The 23,202-nt window shown below is 39.4% G+C and overlaps 1 protein-coding gene across 16 annotated transcripts in view; it reads right to left on the bottom strand.

The window, feature by feature from the left end:
• The window catches only part of SGMS1 (sphingomyelin synthase 1), a 317,203-nt gene that overhangs the window by 118,510 nt on the left and 175,491 nt on the right, over nt 1-23,202 (bottom strand). For all 16 annotated transcript variants that reach the window (XM_070470579.1, XM_070470586.1, XM_070470587.1 and 13 more), the window contains one exon: nt 626-706. The gene's annotated coding sequence lies outside the window, so the exon portion shown is untranslated. The remainder of the gene's footprint in view (nt 1-625; nt 707-23,202) is intronic.

Genomic DNA, 23,202 nt, shown 5'->3' on the forward strand with positions numbered 1-23,202 from the left:
CAAAAGCCAGAGTCAGGTGTGTGAATGTCTGCCTCAAAAATGTATGATCTTTCCACTACCTACCTACTTACTAGCATTATGACTACCATAATGAAACTGAAATCAATCACATATAACTGTCAGATAATTTGCAAATACTAGTGGCCTCTTACATGTTAAAAGAAAAAAAAAGTACACTGAAGAGGAATTGACAAAGAGCTCTATTTTTTCATATTCATCAAGTTTATTCATATTTACCTCCAAAATGTACCCACAAAAAGTGAGTAAGAAATAAGGCCCATGGAACCAGTGGAAGAAAGAATGATCTGCATTTGAGACAGGCTAAGTCTAAGGTTAATGTAAGAGGGATCCCCTTTCAGTTTTTTAAATATTTATACTCTATCCACCAAACTGACACACCCAACTTAAAATGAAACACTCTGCCAAGAGAGAACAATGCAAAAGAATCTCTGAAATGTTGGCACCAAGTTTCAGAAGTATTTACTTACTCAGATACTTACTTTTCAAAATTTTCTTTTTTAAACTTTTAAGGTATTTAATTGGGCTATTATTTTAATTTTGTTTCTTACAGAAAATTCACCCTGAAGTCAAAGGAATGCCAAAGAGCTAACAAAATTTTACTCACGGATTGTTTTTTAAAACTCTTGTCATCTTGGCTTCCTGTAAGTTACCAGCTTCTCCCACTGTTCCTGTATGTTTCCATCACCTGCCATGAGAAGAGAGAATCTGATTATCTGTCTCATAAAGGCCACTTCTTGGTTTCTACTACATTAGTCTTCTTTCTTTATAACTTAGAAATATGATCGTCTCTTCCTTTCTCTCCAAAATCAAAAAGGCAGGAGAGAACAACACAGAAGATTATCTCAAGAGAAAAAACTTTAAAGAGTCCTATTTCTACTGTGGGGGGTTGGGGTGAAGACTTTTAAAATACCTTCCCTTATGTTTTCCAGAAGACATTTTTAGTCTGTCTCTTGGGAGGAAGCAGTATTAGAGTAAACCTCTTTCTCTCTCTCCCCTCTTTCCAAAACCCCTCTTCCTTCTCAAAAGTGAGTGACTAACCACTTGGGAAGGCTAGAGGAAGCACTGGTCTAGTGCTGAGGCCCCACGCTGAGCTGGGCAGAAAGGGTCTCCCCCCGGCTCTCTCCAACACCCGGGGTCAAGCTAATCTCCCCGCGGTAAACAGGACTACAGCCGCCTGTTTCTGGGAGGATGGGCCAGCTCTCTCTGTTGGTTTCTCTCCAGCAGAGTTACTGGACTAGGACGACTCCATTAGGGTTACTGGGGGCCAATGCATGTTTTACAGAAAGAGGGAACTGACACTTGTAAGTTTTCCAATCCTGCTTTTATCAATAATAAGTTACTACCTACGTTGATTCCCATTTGAATTGTTGCTCTATTTCACAAACTGTTTAAAGATTACAGGATAAAAGAGACAAGTGATTAGGCAACCCAAACCACCAGCTGTCAAAGGACAATGCCTAGATAAAAGCTTTGCTCAAAGTCCTACCACTTTCTAGTCACATGACCTTGGGAAAATCCATTCACATTCCCCAGCCTCAATTTCTTTATCTTTGAAAGAGGATCAGATGGCCCCTACTATACTGTGTGGTTGTTCAGATTAAATAAAATGAAAGACATGATTTGCCAAAGTCAACCACGATCTGATCTAACAAGGGCTCGGTGCTCAGACTGGAAGTTTGTCCATACTTCCAGTTCAGATATTGGTGATCCATACAAGTTGTGGACTAATGGATTACACTGGTCGAGGCATAGACTTGGATTACTGTAATGCTGAATGGTTTGCCTTGGAAACGAACAGAGATCATTCTGTCATTTTTGAGACTGCGTCCAAGTACTGCATTTCGGACTCTTCTGTTGACTGAGGGCTACTCCATTTCTTCTAAGGGATTCTTGCCCACAGTAGTAGATACAATGGTCATCTGAGTTAAATTCACCCATTCCAGTCCACTTTAGTTTACTGATTCCTAAAATGTTGATGTTCACTCTGGCCATCTCCTGTTTGACCACTTCCAATTTGCCTTGATTCATGGACCTGACATTCCAGGTTCCTATGCAGTACTGCTCTTTACAGCATCGGACTTTACTTCCATCACCAGTCACATCCACAACTGGGAGTTATTGCTTTGGCTCTATCACTTCATTTTTTCTGGACTTATTTCTCCACTGATCTGCAGGAGCATATTGGGTAACTACCGACCTGGGGAGTTCATCTTTCAGGGTCCTATCTTTTTGCCTTTTCATACTGCTCATGGGATTCTGAAAGCAAGAATATTGAAGTGATTTGCCTTTCCCTTCACCAGTGGACCACATTTTGTAAGAGCTCTCCACCATGACCCGTCGGTCTTGGGTGGCCCTACACAGCAAGGCTCATAGTTTCATTGAGTTAGACAAGGCTGTGGTCCATGTGATCAGATTGGTTAGTTTTCTGTGATTCTGGTTTTCAGTGTGTGTGCCCTCTGATGGAGGAGGATAAAAGGCTTATGGAAGCTTCCTGATGACAGACTAAGGGGGAAACTGGGTCTTGTTCTGATGGGCGGGGCCAAGCTCAGTAGTCTTTAATCAAATTTTCTATTGATGGGTGGGGCTGTGTTCGCTCCCTATTATTTACCTGGGGCCAAACTATGGTGGAGGTAATGAAGATAACAGCAACCTCTTTCAAAAGGTTGAAGACCTACAAGACCTTCTAGAACTAAACACCCAAAAAAATATGTCCTTTTCATTATAGGGGATTGGAATTCAAACGAAAGAAGTCAAGAAATACCTGGAGTAACAGGCAAATTTGGCCTCAGGATACAGAATGAAACAGAGCAAAGGCTAATAGAGTTTTGTCAAGAGAAGGCACTGGTCATAGCAAACACCCTCTTCCAACAACATGAGAAGACTCTACACATGGACATCACCAGATGGTCAACACTGAAATCAGATTGATTATATTCTTTGCAGCCAAAGATGGAGAAGCACTATACAGTCAGCAAAAACAAGACCAGGAGCTGACTGCGGCTCAGATCATGAACTCCTTATTGCCAAATTCAGACTTAAATTGAAGAAAGTAGGGAAAACCACTAGACCATTCAGGTGACCTAAATCAAATCCCTTACTATTATACAGTGGAAGTGATAAATAGATTCAAGAGATTAGATCTGATAGACAGAGTGCCTGAAGAACTATGGACAGAGGTTCATGACATTGTACAGGGGGCAGGGATCAAGACCATACCCAAGAAAAAGAAATGCATAAAGGTAAAATGGTTGTCTCAGGAGGCCTTATAAATAGCTGTGAAAAGAAGAGAAATGAAAAGCAAAGGAGAAAAGGAAAAATATACCTATTTGAATGCAGAGTTCCAAAGAATAGCCAGGAGAGATAAGAAAGCCCTCCTCAGTGATCAAAGCAAAGAAATAGAGGAAAACAATAGAATGAGAAAGACTAGAGATCTCTTCAAAAAAAAATTAGAGATATCAAGGGAACATTTCATGCAAAAATGAGCACAATAAAGGACAGAAATGGTATGGACCTAACAGAAGTAGAAGAAATTAAGAAGAGGTGGCAAGAATACACAGAAGAACTATGCAAAAAAGATCTTAATGACCCAGATAATCACAATGGTGTGATCACTCACCTAGAGCCAGATATTCTGGAATTCGGAGTCAAGTGGGCCTTAGGAAGCATCACTACAAACAAAGCTACTGGAGGTGATGGAATTCCAGTTGAGCTATTTCAAATCCTCAAAGATGATGCTGTGAAACTACTGCACTCAATATGCCAGCAAATTTGGAAAACACAGCAGTGCCCATAGGACAGGAAAAGGTCAATTTTCATTCTAATCCCAAAGAAAGGCAATGCCAAAGAATGCTTAAACTACCGCACAGTTGCACTCATCTCACATGCTAGCAAAGTAATGCTCAAAATTCTCCAAGCCAGGCTTCAACAGTATGTGAACCGTGAACTTCCAGATGTTCAAACTGGAATTAGAAAAGGCAAAGGAACCAGAGATCAAATTGCCACCATCCATTAGATCATCAAAAAAGCAAGAGAGTTCCAGAAAAACTTCTATTTCTGCTTTATTGACTATGCCACTGTGTGGATCACAACAAACTGTAGAAAATTCTTAAAGAGATGGGAAACCAGACCGACCACCTGACCTACCTCCTAAGAAATTGGTATGCAGGTCAGGAAGCAATAGTTAGAATAACAGACTGGTTCCAAGTCAGGAAAGGAGTACGTCAAAGCTGTATACTGTCACCTTGCTTATTTAACTTATATGCAGAGTACATCATGAGAAACGCTGAGCTGAATGAAGCACAAGCTGGAATCAAGATTGCTGGGAGAAATATCAATAACCTTATATATGCAGATGACACCACCCTTATGGCAGAATTTGAATAAGAACTAAAGAGCCTCTTGATGAAAGTGAAAGAGAAGAGTGAAAATGTTAACAAAGATCATGGAATCCGGTCCCGTCACTTCATTGCAAACAGAGGGAGAAACAGTGGAAACAGTGTCAGACTTTATTTTTTGGTGCTTCAAAATCACTGCAGATGGTGACTGCAACCAAGAAATTAAAAGGCACTTACTCCTTGGAAGGAAAGTTATGACCAACCTAGACAGCATATTAAAAAGCAGAGACATTACATGGCCAGCGAAGGTTCGTCTAGCCAAAGCTATGGTTTTTCCAGTAGTCATGTATGGATGTGAGAGTTGGACTATAAAGAAAGCTGAGTGTTGAAGAATTGACACTTTTGAACTGTGGTGTTGGAGAAGACTCTTGAGAGTCCCTGGGACTGCATGGAGATCCAACCAGTCCATCCTAAAGGAAATCAGTCCTAAATATTCATTGGAAGGACTGATGCTGAAGCTGAAGCTCCAATACTTTAGCCACCCGATGCAAAGAGCTGACTCATTTGAAAAGATTGAAAGCAGGAGGAGAAGGGGATGACAGAGGATGAGATGGTTGGATGGCATTACTGACTCAATGGACATGGGTTTGAGTAAACTCTGGGTGTTGGTGATGGACAGGGAAGCCTGGTATGCTGCAGTCCATGGGGTGGCAAAGAGTTGGACACGACTGAGCAACTGAACTGAATGGACTACACTCAGCAAACTGTCCCCCTTTGACCTAAAGGAAGAGATTCAGAGTATGTTTTACTTCTGTTTTTCAATTTCATAACATTTTAGGGCCCACTTCTAAGGGATAGGAAGTTCTCCTTTCCTTTTACAGTACAGTCCAAATGAAAACATCTCACTTCTACCAAGCAGAATGCAAGGACTGCTCATTTTATGTGAAGAACATACAGCTCCAAGTAGACAACACTTTTAAAAGAGGAACCTGTTACCTTTCCTCACCTAAAGCCTCAGTATTAAAGGAGTTCAGAGACAAGAGATAATATTAATTATAAAATGGCCCCACACACTGAGATACCATGAGACAGGGTTAACCTCAGTTACAGAACAGGCAGAAACTCCAAGTTATCCAGACCATTAGGGCGTATGTGTATGTGTGTACGTAAGAGGGGCATAAAGAAGGGAGAGAAATGAAAAACACCACACCAATTTGGAAAACTTCCTAGTTCTTGTCAACACCAACAAAAATAGCAGGGAAGGAATGAAGAGTCAAAGATTTATAGATTATACCCAGCACAGAGGGACTTGCTCATACGCTGGCCAAAGCTTTATACTCCAGGTCACTTGGCATGGAAGCCTTTTAAAAGCATGGAAAATGCAGAGGATTTGATATAAGTTTAAAACACATAGGTGTGAACTCCACCCTTTGCTATTTAACAACAACGTGGTCTTTGCCAAGTAATTTAATTATTAAGCCTCAGTTTCCAGGTCTGTAAAATGAGGACAATAATACAGCCCCCTGGGGAGTAGTTGTGCTGATTAGAGATAATGCATGTACAGTATCTGCCACAGAATATGTCCCCCAAATATAATTATTGTGTTTGCTATTGCAAGCATGATAGTCTATTAAATTCATAGCTACCAGCACAATTATGGTATTGAGTCCATTAAATTCAGACTCTTCTGTAGGTGAACATTTTGGAAGAAGTGATACTTTTGACAGGAACATGAAACATTTCTATATCGATCCTAATGAAGTGTTAAATAAAAATCTCCATTTTCATTGGCAGCCTTTACTAACATGCAAACCAAAAGTTCTAGTTATGCATTTGTTGGCATTTTTTGTATCAGTACCAAGTTTCTTTTGATGATAAATTCTGAAAAGAGGGAATGAATCGTTTCCACTAGTGTTAATTCTTCTGGTTTGCATTATGATGCCAAGCACTTGGAGGGCATTTATGGGAAATAAAAGCCACATTGAGAGTGGCAGGCCACCTATTTATTTCCAAGGTGAGCTTTGCATTACAGCCTCATCAACAACAGTTAAGAATTTATCAGCTATGTTTTCAAGGAAAACAAAGGACAAGAGGTAAAGCAATACCCACGTTTAAACAGAACTTTCTATCTACAAAAAGTACTCCTTGATCCCGTTCATCTCTTTGGGACTCACTCCAGTGATGCTGACTGCTCAGAGTAAATTGTATACTCTTCTTGTACTTTCAAAACCCATGAGAAAATGTCTCATTACAGTTTAGTTGCTCCTGATTTTTGAACAAAAACACATTCTTTGCTATGATGGAAAGCATTTTAATAGGTCCTAGGAATCAAATTCTTCCTCAAAGATGGTCACTGGCCACCACCATGGTTATCTGAAAGAATTATAAGTGACTTCAACAATGGACTATGCAGCTGGCAGAAGACACTGTGCTCACTAATAGAGGTGGGGAAGGAGTTATAAGGTGGTTGAGGTGAAGTTCATTTAAGAGAATGCTGTACAATGGCAGTTTCACCAGAATACAAGCAATTAACTTAGCTGAGGCACTTAAGGAGAACAATCTGGATGTATAAAATCTTCGGTGGGATAGTTAAAAACCCAGTATTTCTTAATCACACCTCATATACAATGTTAAGATTTTGCAACAGTCATGAAGAAATCTGGCTAACAAGGATACGGAACTTTTCGAACACCCGCTTTATCTTCGAGGGTGAGGCCAAACTTCCCAAAGGTTGAAGGTGACTGGAGGGCATCAAAGGCAAGATCATTTGAGAGCTGAGACGCTAGAGGATGGCCTTTGCACTAAGACTGCAGAAGTAGATAGGTGCTCTTGTATCATAAGACGTGATTGCTTTGCATTTTTAGCCTCTTTTCTCCTAAAGAGTTCATGAAAAGTTCTTAGATTTTCTCTATGGCAGATGGTGTCCTTCCGTCATTAAAAGCATGTGCTTTGCAGTCACACAGAACTGCATTCCCCAATCTACCTTGAAGACCTTGAGCGTGTCATTAAATTTCGCTGAGCCTCGGCATTCCTGCCTAGAGAATCCCATGGACAGAGGAGCCTGATGGGCTACAGACCATGGTGTCGCAGAGTCAGACATGACTGAGCGACTTAAACTTTCACTTTTCTCTTTCTTCAACAATAGAATGGGAGTAACAGCAGTACCACAACGTATTGCTGCTTTATGGGCTAAAGATAAACTGCCTGCACACAGTTTTATAAAGCTCATGACAAACACTCAGTGCTCATTAAATGGGCTATTGGAAGAAGGAAACTATCCTCATCTTTAGGAGGTTTGCAAGTTCCAAGGCAACACTAACCAAAAAAAGAGGTATCCTCATAAGCTCAGAAATGTTCTGGCCTACTTCACCAGGTAAAAAGGGCTTTGTCTATTAAAGTTCCAGTGAGTGGTAAAGCACACATCACTCTAATATCTGTGCACATATCTTGGGAGCAAAGTGAGAGCAGGAGCAGCAAGCAGAGGCTTGTTGGCCAGTGAGAAAATCAGAACAGCTCACAGCAGCCACCTGGAAACAAAACCGCACCACTTGCTCGTGATTCCTCAGCTAATAAATGGCAAAGCTGAGATTGAAAACCAGGAAGCCTGGCTTCGGTCCTTGCTCTTAACCCGATACTATGCTATCTCCTCAGCATTGAGGAAGAGCAGTAATTGGAGACGGACCAAGTCACAGGCCAGAGCAGGCCAGAGAAAGGCAAGAAACCCTGTAAAGATGACTGAAGAGGAGAGGGTACCAAGGGAAATGACACAAATGGGCAGCTAACAGGGGAAAGTGAACTAGCTTTGGGCTTCAACACGTGTTTAAAGTCAACAGTGAATAGAAGACATAAAAGCTGAGAAGATTCCTCTTAGGTCATTTGTGTTAGCTGCATTATGACTTAGAAACACCTGCCAGGAATCACATCACACACACAAAATACGAGGTGTTACAGGAGAGCCGCAAAAGCATGAGAGTTTCTTACCAAGACTGAGTTTCCTGCTACCTCTTCCTGGTGTTTCTACAGAAGAAAAGAGTTGAAGAAAGGCCACCAGGGTGTTGAATCCCCCCTGTTGGAATTCCTTCCCCCCAGAAGGAAGGGATAAGACAGAAGAACTGTGCCCCAAGTTAAGTAGAAAACCCAGAGAGGAGAGAAGTGATAAAAAGAAGTCATATTCCTGGCCAGTCTCCAAAACAGTCCCCATAACCACCATCTCTTATTATCCATGCTTGTTTAATCCTCTTCCCTTGACTGCAAGTGGGACTTGTGATTTGCCTGTAACCAAAAGAATAAGACAAAAATGACAGGGCACATAATTATAGCACATCAGACAGTAAGGTCCATTCTGCAGCAGGATTCTCTGTGGGAAAGCTGAAGCAAGCTGCCAAGTGGTGGACTGCCTGTAGAGACAGCCAGCGGGAGGCAGCCTCCAGCTGACAGTGAACAAGCATCTGAGAGCCCACCAGAAACTGAGTTCTGCCAACAATGACGTGATCTCAGAAGAAAGCCCTTCCACATTCGAGCCTCAGATGAGACAGCAGCCCTGGCTGACACCCTGGCTGGAGCCTTATAAAGTACCAAGACAAACCACAGGCAGACTCCTGACACTCAGAAACTGTCCCAGAGAGTTTATGCACTAATTCGGCAATTAAGCTGGTAGTGGTGCTGTCATGCAGCTGTGCATAACCAATAGAGAAGGGAGGTGAAGCACAGGTTCCTGATGCAACCACTTGTTCTTCTGAGAGAGGAGGGGAAGGAAGGAGGTCCGGGGCCAGGGCCTGGGAGAGTGATCCTGCCGTCACACTGGCAACGCATCCTCCTATTCAACTACCTCTGACTCAGACACTCAGTTTCCTCTCTTACCACACACATCCTGTCATTCTTTTTTTTAATCATTCGGAAGACAAAGTAGATTATAATTACCAAGGAAATAACAATTTTATAAATGGCAGTCAGGTTCCCTGCCTGGCCTGCAAAGGCTATTTAACATGCCAAACATTTACACAATTAAATGTCATTGGTAGCAACACGGATGGACCTAAAGATTATCATACCAAGTCAAGTGAGTCAGACAAAAAAAGACATACCTGATATCACTCATATGTGGAATCTAAAAGATGATACAAATGAACTTATTTACAAAACAGAAACAGACTTACAGACATAGAAAACAAACATGATTACCAAAGGGGACAGGGTGTGGGAAGGGGATAAATAAGAGTGTGGGATTATCGGATGCACACCACTATATAATAAAATAGATAAACAAGATACTACTGTATAGCATAGGGAATTCAATATGATAATAAACTATAAGGGAAAAGAATCTGAGAAAATATGTATGTATGTGTATGTATATGTGTGTGTGTGTGTGTGTGTGTGTGTGTATATATATATATATATATATATATATAAAATGTTGTTGTTTAGTAACTAAGTCATGTCCAGATTCTTTGCAACCCCATGGACTGTAGCCCACCAGGCTCCTCTGTTCATGGGATTTCCCTGGCAAGAATACTGGAGAGGGTTGCCATTTCCTTCTCCAGGGGATCTTCCTGACCCAGGGATCTAGCCTGCATCTCCTGCACTGTTAGGCAAATTCTTTACCTCTGAACCACAGGGAAGCCCATATATATATATATATATATATATACACATATATATATACACATACACATATATACAAACTGAATCACTTTGATGTACACCAGAAACTAACACATTATAAATCAACTATACTTCAATTAATTAATTAAAAGAAGAAAAGAAATAGCAAAAGGACTTTGACCATCTTATGAGCTATACTATGACCCTACCTATAAATAATTTTAGTAAAAGTGTGTCTTAAATCTGATGTAATGGACTTAAACACTTTATAAAACACATATTTAGAGAGACACATTAAAGACTTTCTACCTTCTGTAGCACTGCTTTTGAAGACAGAATAAAAATTCAAACATCAAAAGTTCCATCCAGTTGCTAATACAGGCTCTTGAAAAAATCAAACATGTAGTTTGAAATCTGCTGAGCAAATACCTAACAGCTTCTACAAATTAATTCCAGTAACAAGTCTCAGGCAGAGCAAACAGCTACGACTCACTGAACCAGAGATCTTTTACCTAAACAGGCCGTCTTGCTACACACAGAAACTGGTAGGGAAATCCTACAATCACATCATTTGAAAGCAGGAGTATCCTCATTAGTTTTTTTGTCTCCGCCTCAGAGTTGACAGATAATGACACACAGACCCAAAGACTCGAGGAAACCTGCCCAGGCTCACCCAGCAGCGCAACCTGGACCTCCGCTACCCAGGCGTCTTTGTGCTCAAGTCTACCAAACTCTGGGGCGTCCTTGCTGGCTCAGACAGGAAAGAACCGGCCTGCAATGCAGGAGCCCCAGGTTCAATCTCAGGGTCGGGAAGATCCTCTGGAAAAGGAAATGGCTACCCACTCCAGTATTCTTGCTTGGAGAATTCCATGGACAGAGGAGCCTGACGGGCTACAGTCCATGGGGCTGCAAAAAGTCAAACACAAGTGAACAACCTAACACTACCAAACCTTATCTTCAACTCCAGACATAATAAAATCAGTGGTATCAGATATTCCGTGAGGAAGAAAACTGGGACAAACTTTCTCTGACTCTACAAAGTCCCAACTTGTGAAAACTAAGATCTGTGAGGGAGTTTGGGATCGGACATGTAGACACTGCTATATTTCAAATGGATAACCAGTAAGGACCTGTCGTACCGCACATGGAACTCTACTCAATGTCATGTGGTGGCCTCGATGGGAGTGGAGTTTGGGGGAGAATGGATACATGTATATGTATGGCTGAGTCCCTTTGCTGTTCACCTGAAACTATGATAACACTGCTAATGGGCTATCAGTTCAATTCAGTTCAATCACTCAGTCGTGTCCGACTCTGCGAGCCCATGAACTGCAGCATGCTAGGCTTCCCTGTCCTTCACCAACTCCCGTAGCTTGCTCAAACTCATGTTCATTGAGTCGGTGATGCCATCCAACATCTCATCCTCTGTCATTCCCTTCTCCTCCTGCCTTCAGTCTTTCCCAGCATCAGGTTCTTTTCCAAGGAGTCAATTCTTTGCATCAGGTAGCCAAAGTTTTGGAGTTTCAGCTTCAGAATTAGTCCTTCCAATGAATATTCAGGACTGATTTCCTTTAGGGTGGGCTATACCCCAATACAAAATAAAAAGTTAAAAAAAAAAAAACAAACTAAGATCTGTGGCAAGAGGGAAAAATAACACTGAATAGACATTCACATTAAGTGTTCAATCCATTTTCCAAAGCAATGCGTGGAATTTTTAAAGTAAACTAAGATGCCCCTAAAATAGATTGCCTTTTCTTATGAACGCTCTGCCTTTTTTTGGGGGGGGGGGGGGGGGGAGATGAATGCTAAGTATGAAGGAAAATAAGAAACACAGAAAAAACACTCATGCAAGTGCATTTATTCTACTGCTTCATAAATCCCCACTCATAAATTCATTGATTCACTGCACAGATATATTCATTACACAAACACTTTGGCATAGGCATAGTAGGTGCTGTATAAAAGGAAACTGTTTGGACCTAAATAATGCTTATTAATGTTTTCAGCGGAAGTAGCCACATGTAAACAAAGGACCACTGCAGAGACCAAGATTTCCAGCGGCTTTTTTTTTTTGGGTGGGGGGGAGACTATTAGGAATGGAGACTTAATGGCCTGCTCCTAATTCCCCCAGAGACTTCCACATTTAAAATAAAAATCAACTGGTTTTTCTGTGTAATAATACTGCCTATAAGGCAACAGCGGGAGTTCTCAAAGTGAAGGGGTTAAACATCTACAGGTGGTATCCTGCTAGAACTCTCACCAGGGAACACTTTCCATGGCCTAAAAGAAAGTGGTCTTTCACCCCCACATTCTCCTTCCTAATCTTTTCCTCTCAGCACCAAGAACAAACACACGTTTAAAACAAACAAAAAAGACATGGGTCTTATTTTCTTCTAGATAGCAAGCAGTTTTCTCTCCTCAACATGAAACTTACATGCTACGGGTATTACCCTTGCTAGGACTGATTTCCCCTTGTTTTAACTTCATGCTTTGACAGAGTATTACAAATACTGATATTACTCAAGGTAAAAACAAACTGTTTACCACATGCGGGACTTTTTCTAAATGTTTCACAGGTTCATTTCATCTTGACAAGAGCACTATGAGCCATGTTACTATTGTTATCCTGGTTTTACATAAGATAAAACTGAGATAGAGTTACTGACAAGGCAGGCACAACGACTCAAGAGGCATCTTTAACTGAAGCCTTAGCAGAAACCTCTACTCCCCCGGCATCAAGTTTCCATGTGGAGGACCTTCCATTAGCCCAACAGTCCAGTCTCCTCCCAGCTTCCTCCCCAGGTGAGAAGTGAACTGTGTGAAAGGTGAGTCTGGGGACAGGGTCTGGACAACATGGCCCAGACTCTCCTGAGTTCTGTTTTTAGTGCTGGCCTGCCCACAGATGAGGCTAGGGGGCAGTCCAGGCTGCTCCCTCCAACACTATGAGGGGAAATTGGCCTCACTCAAGCGTGAAATACCAGAAAACCCACTCAGCCACAGTCCTCTAATCAGCTTCAATACTAATAAACTTGCGCTTGTCTACCTCCCATTGGTAGGTCTAGCCATTGGTCTCAAAATTGGGTGAGAAACAAGGGTATTAGTCAACTCTCCATCCTCTCAAGCCCTGGCACCAGTAAGTTTTAAAACAGAAATGGGTGACAAGATCTTTGTGAAAAAGGTAAATATTTCTTTCACAAAATAAGTAAAACAAAACCCTCCTCAAAGAGATATAAGTACATAAACTACACAGTTCAACAAAGCATCTGCAGAGCGGGTCATTAGTGAACCCGCTCTTTGAACTCACTATCATGTGGTGTCTAAAAGACAAGGCTATTCCTCCACTTTCTTCTCTGTGTTGGACCTCAAACCACCATCTCTTTTCCAGAAAAAACCACATAGGTAACCTTCTCTACTGTTGTACCCTAATCCAAGATAATGGAAAATTCCTTAGCTTTGGTAGTCACATTGTTTTCACAAAACAGGTTATACATTTCAATGGTATATGTTATCTTCAGCCTGGCCAAGTCTGTATTTTTATCAATTGCATCAATTTCTACCATAGAAAGTACAGTGACAAAAATACTACCCATAATTCTGTCATCCAGGAATAAAAATGTCTCTAGTTTTTAGAGTTATCATCTGATCTTTCCTTTAATCTCAAAAAGCAATATGTCTGATTTTAAACATACATTTAAAAAGGCTTTCATTCAGTAATATTGATTGGGAGGGGGGTGTTATAGATTTTAATGCAGATAATTTGAGCATTTTCCATAAAGGACCAAATAGTCAATATTTTTGGTTTTGCATGGCATAGGATATCTTTTGAAAATTTCAGCTCTGCCATTACAGTCCAAAAGCAGCCATGGGTAACATGAAAATGAATGAACATGGCTGTATGCCAATAAAACTCTATTGACAAAAACTAGTCTCTGGTCAAATTTGGCTGTTCAGCTTTAGTCTGCTAACGCCTGGCCTGGACAGTCACTTGGCCTCAACAGGAAGCCTATGACATACTCAAGAAGCAAAAAGAAAGATGCTGCAGCCGAAAAAAAAACATCTAGGAACAACATAATCATTCTGCTGGTAGCAGGTACTCCGAGTGCTACCATTCTCATAAGTACCGAGTCTGCTGGGGGCTTAGCGTGGCCTTCTGATTAGGTGACTGAGTGATGCCTTTGTTCAGTAACAGCTTATCCAAAGTTATTCACATGCAAAGAACCAATCTGTAAAATACTGTGTTGATTATGATTCACAGATCTGTTAGGTCCAGGCTTACCCTATATTTTACATGGATGATTATAGGAAAAATCATCCCAATGTTTCAAAAATAAATACAAAAGAAAACTGAGAGGCAAGAGAAGCAACTGAATGAATCCTAGCTTATGTCTCTGACAGTTCCTTCACCTGGAAAACTCTCCCTGACTTTCCCTGTCCCATTTCCCTACCTACATCTTGTTCCTCATTTAGGTGTCTATTTAAACACCCTTTTCTCCAGAAAAACATGCCAGGGAGGTGAAGACACCAGCCATACACTTCAGTGACACTGGACTTCATGACTCTCCTATAATTCCTTCCTAGCTTAATGTCTGCTTCCCTTCTAGACTACAAGGTCCAGAAACCTGCCTTGCTCAACACCTGGGTACAAAGCTGGAAATGAGAACTTGATTCAACAGAAGGCTTGAATGTTTCAAACTGACGCCCTGCGCCGAGTGACTAAGTATACAGCTGGTGATGATCAGCAAAGCATGACTTCACAGGACAACTCTGGGTCTTTCCCAGCCTCAGCAATGTACGATACGATAAAGTGGAAGAGGGAAGGCTATGACTAGGTGCCAGGAAGCAAACTGCCCCTATGTTTAAACAAAATCAGAGCAGGCTACCCATTCTTAGAAGTTTGAGGGGTGGGGTGGGGGGGGGGGGGAAGCAAACGTGGTTTTGGTTAATGATAAAATTTTTATTAGCCTAGGCCCTAGCATATTCAAAGATATTTAGCAGGATAGATTTAAAAAAGAAATATCTGCACAGTTCCTTTATATTTAAATACATACACATGCCTGTAGAACTGCTTGAACTACTTGGGTATGAAAAATGGGTTATAAAATACATAAGAGTGTAATCCAAAGCAGGAAAACAACTAAAAGGATGTATGCCCTCCCCAAAGTAGTTGTACCTGGTAGAGGAATTTGGGTTAATTTCATTTTTTCCCCTTTTATTTATCAGTATTTTCTTCTTTCTATATAGTGATCACACATTTTAAAAGAGATTTTTTTAAAGTCATTTAAAATAAAAATCCTTGCTGATTAGACGATACTTCAAAGTTGTTTGAAAGAAACAATATACATAACGAAAATGTGAAACAGGACAATGCTGTATTACTTAACACAGCTTTGCTGACAGAGTTTTAAAAAAAAGTTTCTGACCTCCTTAAATGTTCACCCATTCCTACCAATACCATAATGATGATACATCTTACCATGGCGAGCATCAGCAGACAAAAGCGAAACAGTACCAATGCTGAGGGTGTTAATTTCAGTTTCTAACTACATCCTTACTTTTCCTGGAGCATGATATATTTTAAGTTGGCCTAATTTCTTTCTGGTCTTGGACTCTGAGAACTGCAGTAACTTACCTAGCCAATTTTAGTGACCAAAATGCAATAGGAGCAGATAAAAAACTTTTAAAGTGAGATCTTCTTTCTTAAAGATTATTTATATAGGTCAGAAATTGGCAGCCAGACATTGGAAATGCTGAAGTACTTACTTGAAATTTACTTCCATTGCTTACACTGGAGTCTTTAAATACATATAATAAGTATCTTTCATTAGAATTCTTGTGGTTATCTAACACCAGCCTATGACTAAATCAGAGAGATTATAAAATTTCCCATCTTAGAGTATGCTTTAATAGGTTACATTTCCTTTCATAAATACTAATCATTTCAAAAATATTGTCTTGTGTCTAAACAATGTTCTAATGGCCAATAATAAAAGTTTAATCCATTATGCATGACTTAAAGGTATTTTTAAACTCCAGATGAAAATGAGATTCAACACGTCTTTACAAATGACTGAAATAAACCACGCAAAACAAATTATTTAAGAGACTGGCTTTATGGTAGCAGAACTTCCCTCCAACCAATAACAATTATAAACAAATATAAAAGGCAATTTGAAGGCTCTGAAAAATAACCAAAAGCAGGAGAAAAGTTCATAATCTACAGCCCTTAAATAAGGGAGCCACACTGAGTAGTAATTTACATTTGTACCACTTATTCTGTTAGGGCACAACCAAGAGGTTTATGTTGCAGCAGATGGAACTCAAGCAGCAAACCACAGTCTTGTTGGTCAGAATATAGGTCAGCCAAGGTAGCTAAAAACAGAAGAAAAATCCCACCAAATGAGGAAGTCATGGAGGACGAAGCCCCAGATTTGCAAATGAATTCTACACTTATTGGCTACACCCAGAACTAAAAGACTTCCAGAATCCCAGAGAGGAAAAAACAACCATTGAAAACTTTTCAGAAAGCTGACAAATTCCAACAGCTGCCCCCCTCAGAGGAGTTTGAAGCTCAAGTTGTACCAGGTTTCAGGGGCTTGGTGAAGGCCTCAGACTTTTCTGTGATGCCAAAAAAGCATCATGGATTAAGAAAAAAGAACATCCTGACTATAGGTTATTTCCTGGGAAATATAGGCAAAATGGAAATAGCATAAAAAGGAGCCTGTATAACATTCAAGATGATTCCCAACTTAACTACTTTTTGAACAAAACTCAACTCTTCTCTAGGGAACACAACAGAATCCCCAGTCGTTACAATGCAGCATCTACAATGTCTAGCATACAATGAAAAATTAACAGACATTTGAGGCAAATGGAAAATGCAACCCCATAATTAAAGATAAATCAGTGCACAGAAACAGACCTACAAATAATCCAGAAAATGGAATCAGAAGACACTTCAACAATGTAAAACACATTGAAAGAATTTACAGAGAAAGACAGATTTACTGGGTAAAGAAATAGGAAATGTCAGGAGACATACAGAAACTGCAAAAAGTAAAAATAAAAAAAGAAGTTCTAGAACTTAAAACTACAATATCTGAAATAAAAACATACTGAATTAGATTAATAGCAGGTTGGACATAATAGAGAAAAAGGCCTGGTGAAATTTAAGGTGTATCAGTATAAAGAATTCAGGCTGGAACTTCCCTGGTGGTCCAATGGTTGAGACTTTGCCTTCCAATGCAGGGGGTGAGGGTTCAGTCAGGGAACTAAGATTCCACATGTCTTGTGGCCAAAAAACCAGAACATAAAACAGAAGCAATATTGTAAGAAACTCAGTAAAGACTTTAAAAATGGTCCATATAAAAAAAATCTTTAAAAAAAAGAATCCAGACTGAAGTACAGAGGAAAAAACTATGTTTTTAAAAGAACTTCAATCATCTGCCGGGCAGTATCAAGTGGCCTAAACATGTAAACATTAAAGAAGAGTAGAGAGAATGGGGCAGAAAAAAATGTGTAAAGAAACACAGGCCAGAAGTTTTCAAAATGGAGCAAAAACAGGACAATACCAAAGGAGAAATCTCAGCCACAAGAAAACCTCACATGTCATGAAAACCAAAGGTAACAACAAAATCTTAGAAGCAGCAAAAAAAACAAAAAAGGACATATTACACAGTGAGCACAATAATCAGAATGAAGGCAGATATCCCATCAGAAACAGGAGACCAAAACACACAAAAACAACATCTTCAAATCACTGGAAGAAAAGCAGGGAAAAAATGGTCAACCTAGAATTCTATTGACAACCAAATTATCTTTCGAAAATAAAGGAAAAATTCAAAACCTCCCTATAAATAAAAACTGAGAGAAACTGTCTGATTGCAAGAAATACGAAAGAAAGCTCTTCAAGCTAAAGAGAAGTGATACCAATGTAAATTTTAAGTGACAGAAAGAAATGAAGAACCTTGGAAATAGTGAATTTTTAGGTAAACATGAAAGACTACTTCTCATAATTTTCTTAAGATATACCTATTAGTTAGTTCAGTTGCTCAGCCGTGTCCGACTCTTTGCGACCCCATGAATCGCAGCACGCCAGGCCTCCCTGTCCATCACAAACTCCCAGAGTTTGCTCAAACTCATGCCCATCGAGTCAGTGATGCCATCCAGCCATCTCATGCTCTATACTATATTAAATATAAATATAGTTTATGTATAGAAGTATTTTATATATACTTAGCATATTATATTAAAAGTATAATACTGTATTATACAGTTTGTAACAAATACAGATGTAAAATGTATGAAGACTATAGTGCACGGAATGGGGAGCGGCAAATGAAACCATATGTTGTAGGTTTCTTACATTTTTACAGAAAGTAGTAAAATATTAATTCAACAAAGACTTTTTATTAACGATAAATATCATAATCTGCAGAGAAACTACAAAAATTATGCAAAATGATATAGCTGAAAATCTGAGAAATTAAAATATATTCAACTAAATAACAAGAAGGCTGTGCTTTGCTTATTCACTCAGACTCTTTGCGACCCCATGGACTGTGGCCCACCAAGTCCCTCTGTCCATGGGGATTCTCCAGGCAAGAATACTGGAATTGGTTGCCATGCTTTCCTCCAGGGCATCTTCCCAACCCAAGGATCAAACCCAGGTCTCCCACATTGCAGGCAGATTCTTTACCATCTGAGCCATCAGGAAAGCCCAAACAACAAGAAGGGAGAAAAGGAATTACAGGATTTAAGAAAAAGTTTAAAAGATGGGACAAATAGGAAGCAACAAAATAATATATATAAAACTAGCCATATCAATAATTACAGTAAATAGACTGAACATTTCAATTAAAAGGCAAATTGCCAGAATACATCAAAAATAACCCCCAACTATTAATAACACTGGTTTTTAAATGCAAAGATAGATGTGTTTTAAATGCAACAGATATGCCTTAAATGCAAAGACACAGATAGATAAACAGGTGGATATACCAATACAACCGTAATACAAAAACCAGGCAAAGAAAGCAAAAGAAAACTGTAGGCCTCTATCACCCAGAAAATATATATTCAAAAATCCTTAATAGAATACTGTAAGGTATAAGGACAGATGAATAGAACAATGCAGGAGAAAAGAAGTCAGAATAGAGGAATGCATAGATGGTCAACTCTTTCTTTTTTTTTTTTACCAGGAGGCCAAAATAATTAGTCAATTTAAGGATGGTCTTTTCAACAAATTAGACGGGAACAAATAAATATCCATATGGAAAGAAGAATGAATCTTGACATCGACATCTCACATAGAACTGAAATGAAGTGAAGTAAAAGTCGGTCAGTCATGTCCGACTCTTTGTGACCCCATGGACTATACAGTCTGTGGAATTCTCAAGGCCAGAATACTGGAGTGGGTAGCCTTTTCCTTCTCCTCCCAACCCAGGGATCAAACCCAAGTCTCCCACATTATAGGCAGATTCTTTACCCACTGAGCCACAACTAACTAAAGCTAAAACTATGAAGCAGGAAAACAGGAGAATGTCTCTGTGACCATTAAGTAGGCAAAGCACTATCAGTTCAGTTCAGTTCAGTCACTCAGTCGTGTCCAACTCTTTGCAACTCCATGAACCGCAGCCGCCAGGCCTCCCTGTCCATCACCAACTCCCGGAGTCCACCCAAACCTATGTCCATTGAGTTGGCGATGCCATCCAACCATCTCATCCTCTGTCATCCCCTTCTCCTCCTGCCTTCAATCTTTCCCAGCATCAAGGTCTTTTCAAATGAATCAGCTCTTCGCATCAGATGGCCAAAGTATTGGGGTTTCAGCTTCAACATCAGTCCTTCCAATGAACATCCAGGACTGATCTCCTTTAGGATGGACTGGTTTGATTTCCTTGCAATCTAAGGGACGCTCAAGAATCTTCTCCAACACCATAGTTCAAAAGCATCAATTTTTTGGTGCTCAGCTTTCTTTATAGTCCAACTCTCACATCCATGCAAGACAACTGGAAAAACCACAGCCTTGACCAGACGGACCTCTGTTGACAAAGTAATGTCTCTGCTTTTTAATATGCTGTCTAGGTTGGTCATAACTTTCCTGCCATGGAGTAAGCGTCTTTTAATTTCATGGCTGAAATCACCATCTGCAGTGATTTTGGAGCTCAAAAAAATAAAGTCAGCCACTGTTTCCCCATTTATTTGCCATGAAATGATGGGACCGGATGCCATGATTTTAGTTTTTTGAATGTTGAGCTTTAAGCCAACTTTTTCACTCTCCCGTTTCACTTTTCATCAAGAGGCTCTTTAGTTCTTCTTCACTTTCTGCAATAAGGGTGGTGTCATCTGCATATCTGAGGTTAGTGATATTTCTCCTGGCAATCTTGATTCCAGCTTGTGCTTCTTCCAGTCCAGTGTTTCTCATGAAGTACTCTGCATACAAGTTAAATAAGCAGGGTGACAATATACAGCCTTGACGTACTCCTTTTCCTATTTGGAACCAGTCTGTTGTTCAATGTTCAGTTCTAACTGTTGCTTCCTGACCTGCATACAGGTTTCTCAAGAGGCAGGTCAGGTGGTCTGGCATTCCCATCTCTTTCAGAATTTTCCACAGTTTATTGTGATCCACACAGAAAAGGCTTTGGCATAGTCAATAAAAGCAGAAATAGATGTTTTTCTGCTTTATTAGGCAAAATACTATGGATAGGAGAAAACACTGATAAACTGGACTGCATCAAAATTAAAACTGCTCCTTTTTGAAGGAATCAAAAAACAATCAAGAAAATGAAGAAGCAACCACATCTGAAAAATCTTTATAGTACATGTATCTGACAAAAGACTTGTACCTAGAATACATTAAGAATTATCAATACTAAAAGAATTGAAAAGCATAAAAAGTCAAGAATAAAAGTCACGAAACCCAGTTTTTAAAATAGAAAACAACTTTACTAGATACTTCATCAAAGAAGACACAGGAATAGCCAATAAGTACAAGCAAAGCTTTTCAACATCATTATCATAAAGGAAATCAGGAAGCTACAAGATATCACATTACACCCTTTATAGTGTTAATATTGAAAAGACTGACAATAATAGCAAGTGCTGGCAAAGACTTGGATCATATTGGAGATTTTCATACATTGCTGATAGTCATCTTTAATTATGACAACCCCTTTAGGAAAATATTTTACAATATTTTATAAAATTAAACATATATTTATCCTGTGGTGCACTTCTAAGTGCATATCCAAAAGCAATGAAAATGTTATGTCCATAAAGAGACTTGTATAATCATGTTATATTTATAATAGCCAAAAATTGTAACCACCCAAATGTCCTTCAATAAACAGATAACTTCATATGATAGAATACTATTCAGCAACGTAAAGAAACACCTATTGATACACATAACAAATAAAACTCTCAAAAACACCATTAAGTGAAGCAAACACAGCCAGACACACAAGTACACTCTGTATAACTCTACAAAGTTCTGGAATAGGCAAAACTAAGCTCTGTTAATTGAAGTCACACTACTGTTTACTTCTGGGGTGAGACAGCTGACTGGAAATGGCAGAAGGGAATTTTCTGGGTGACGGAAATGTTCTATACCTTGAGAGAGACGACAAAATTTGTACATTGTGTAGTATGCAAAATTATATCCAAATTTTAAAAAAGTTCACAAACAACTTCCTTTGAATTAGTTCTGAAGGAGATATGGTCTCTCACAGGTCAAAGCTATTTCTTTTATTATCTTTGGGGACAACTTCTAAAGCCTCAAAAACAGAAGGTGTATATTTAGTCATGCTGTTTGTTGTTTTTTTTTTAATATACACCCAAACAAAGCAAAGGAAAAAGAACCATTATCTGATTCCTATCAAAATTCTCTTTTTGATATTTGCTCCAACTTAGTGGAATTAAAACAATCTTCGCTTTGAAAGTGAAAAGTCAAAGTACAAGTCGCTCAGTTGTGTCCAACTCTTTGCAACCCCATGGACTATACAGTCCATGGAATTCTCCAGGCCAGAATACTGGAGTGGGTAGCCTTTCCCTTCTCCAGGGGATCTTCCTAACCCAGGGATCAAACCCAGGTCTCTCACATTGCAAGTGGATTCTTTACCAACTGAGCTATTTACCCCACTAACAATTTAAAGTTTACTTTTAACAGCAGAATGAAAAAAGGAGTAAAAAGTAAACTATGAAACATAAATTCAAATGTTCTAATATCTTACTATTCTAAAATATTTATTGAATTCCTACTGTATTCCAGGCAAGATGATAGTCACTAGGGAAATGAAAATGAAAAAATTCCACCTTATTATTGAAGAGTTCTTGGTCAGGGGGAAGATAAATTACTGCAAAGTTTAAGTAAATAAATAGAATATAAGTTGGTAATTTACAACTACCAATTTAATTGGCAATTAAATTTAAACTAGTAATTTAAATTTCCCCACTGGGGGAAAATATATCACTTCTTTTCCCTCTAAAACCATAATATTTAATAATGATCAATAATATACAAGAAGTAAACATAGTAAATTCAGTTACTCTTTTTGAAGGACAAATCTTTTTCTAACCCAAGAAAAAAAGAACCCCAATACATTTTAAAGGAAATGATCTCCACAGCAAAGGGGATTAGATAACTTGTATCACTTGCACATCCTCCGTTCCAACCTCACAGCTGGTTGGCCTTAGGTGGGTGCTTATAGGAGTTAAATCTGAAGGCTGGTCAGACTATGCCTCAAAATGAAGCAATGGGCTGAGTCAGTTCTCACCCTCAGGACACTAATTGTGATACAAATCCCTTCCCTTCTGTTCTCTCCTGGGCCAACTTTTGTTCCCTCTATTGAAATTACCCATTTCAAAATCAGCGGTGACCTCCAACATTGTCAAAGCCAATGGTTGATTCTCAATTCTCATTTAATATGACCTATCCGCAGCAGGCTACACAGCTGTCCTCTTGCTTGCATTTGAAATGCTTTCTTTACTTGGTCCCCAGAACACCGTACACTCTTTCCACTGTCCGCCTTCCTTCCTTCCATCAGTTTCTTCTCACTCTCCTTTGTGCGCTAGTTCTTATCTCTATGAGTTCTGCCCAGAAGTTCCTTCAATTCTCAGATCTCTTCCTTATTATCATTAGCTCTCTAGGTCAGCAGTTCTCAAGCATGTTGGTCTCAGGACTCCTTTACACTTTAAAAATTAATAAGAAACTCAAAAAAATTTTTGTGTATGAGCATGATACCTATAG

This window comes from Odocoileus virginianus, chromosome 7 (genome assembly GCF_023699985.2).
Source record: "Odocoileus virginianus isolate 20LAN1187 ecotype Illinois chromosome 7, Ovbor_1.2, whole genome shotgun sequence".
In the NCBI taxonomy this organism is placed as follows: Eukaryota; Metazoa; Chordata; class Mammalia; order Artiodactyla; family Cervidae; genus Odocoileus; species Odocoileus virginianus.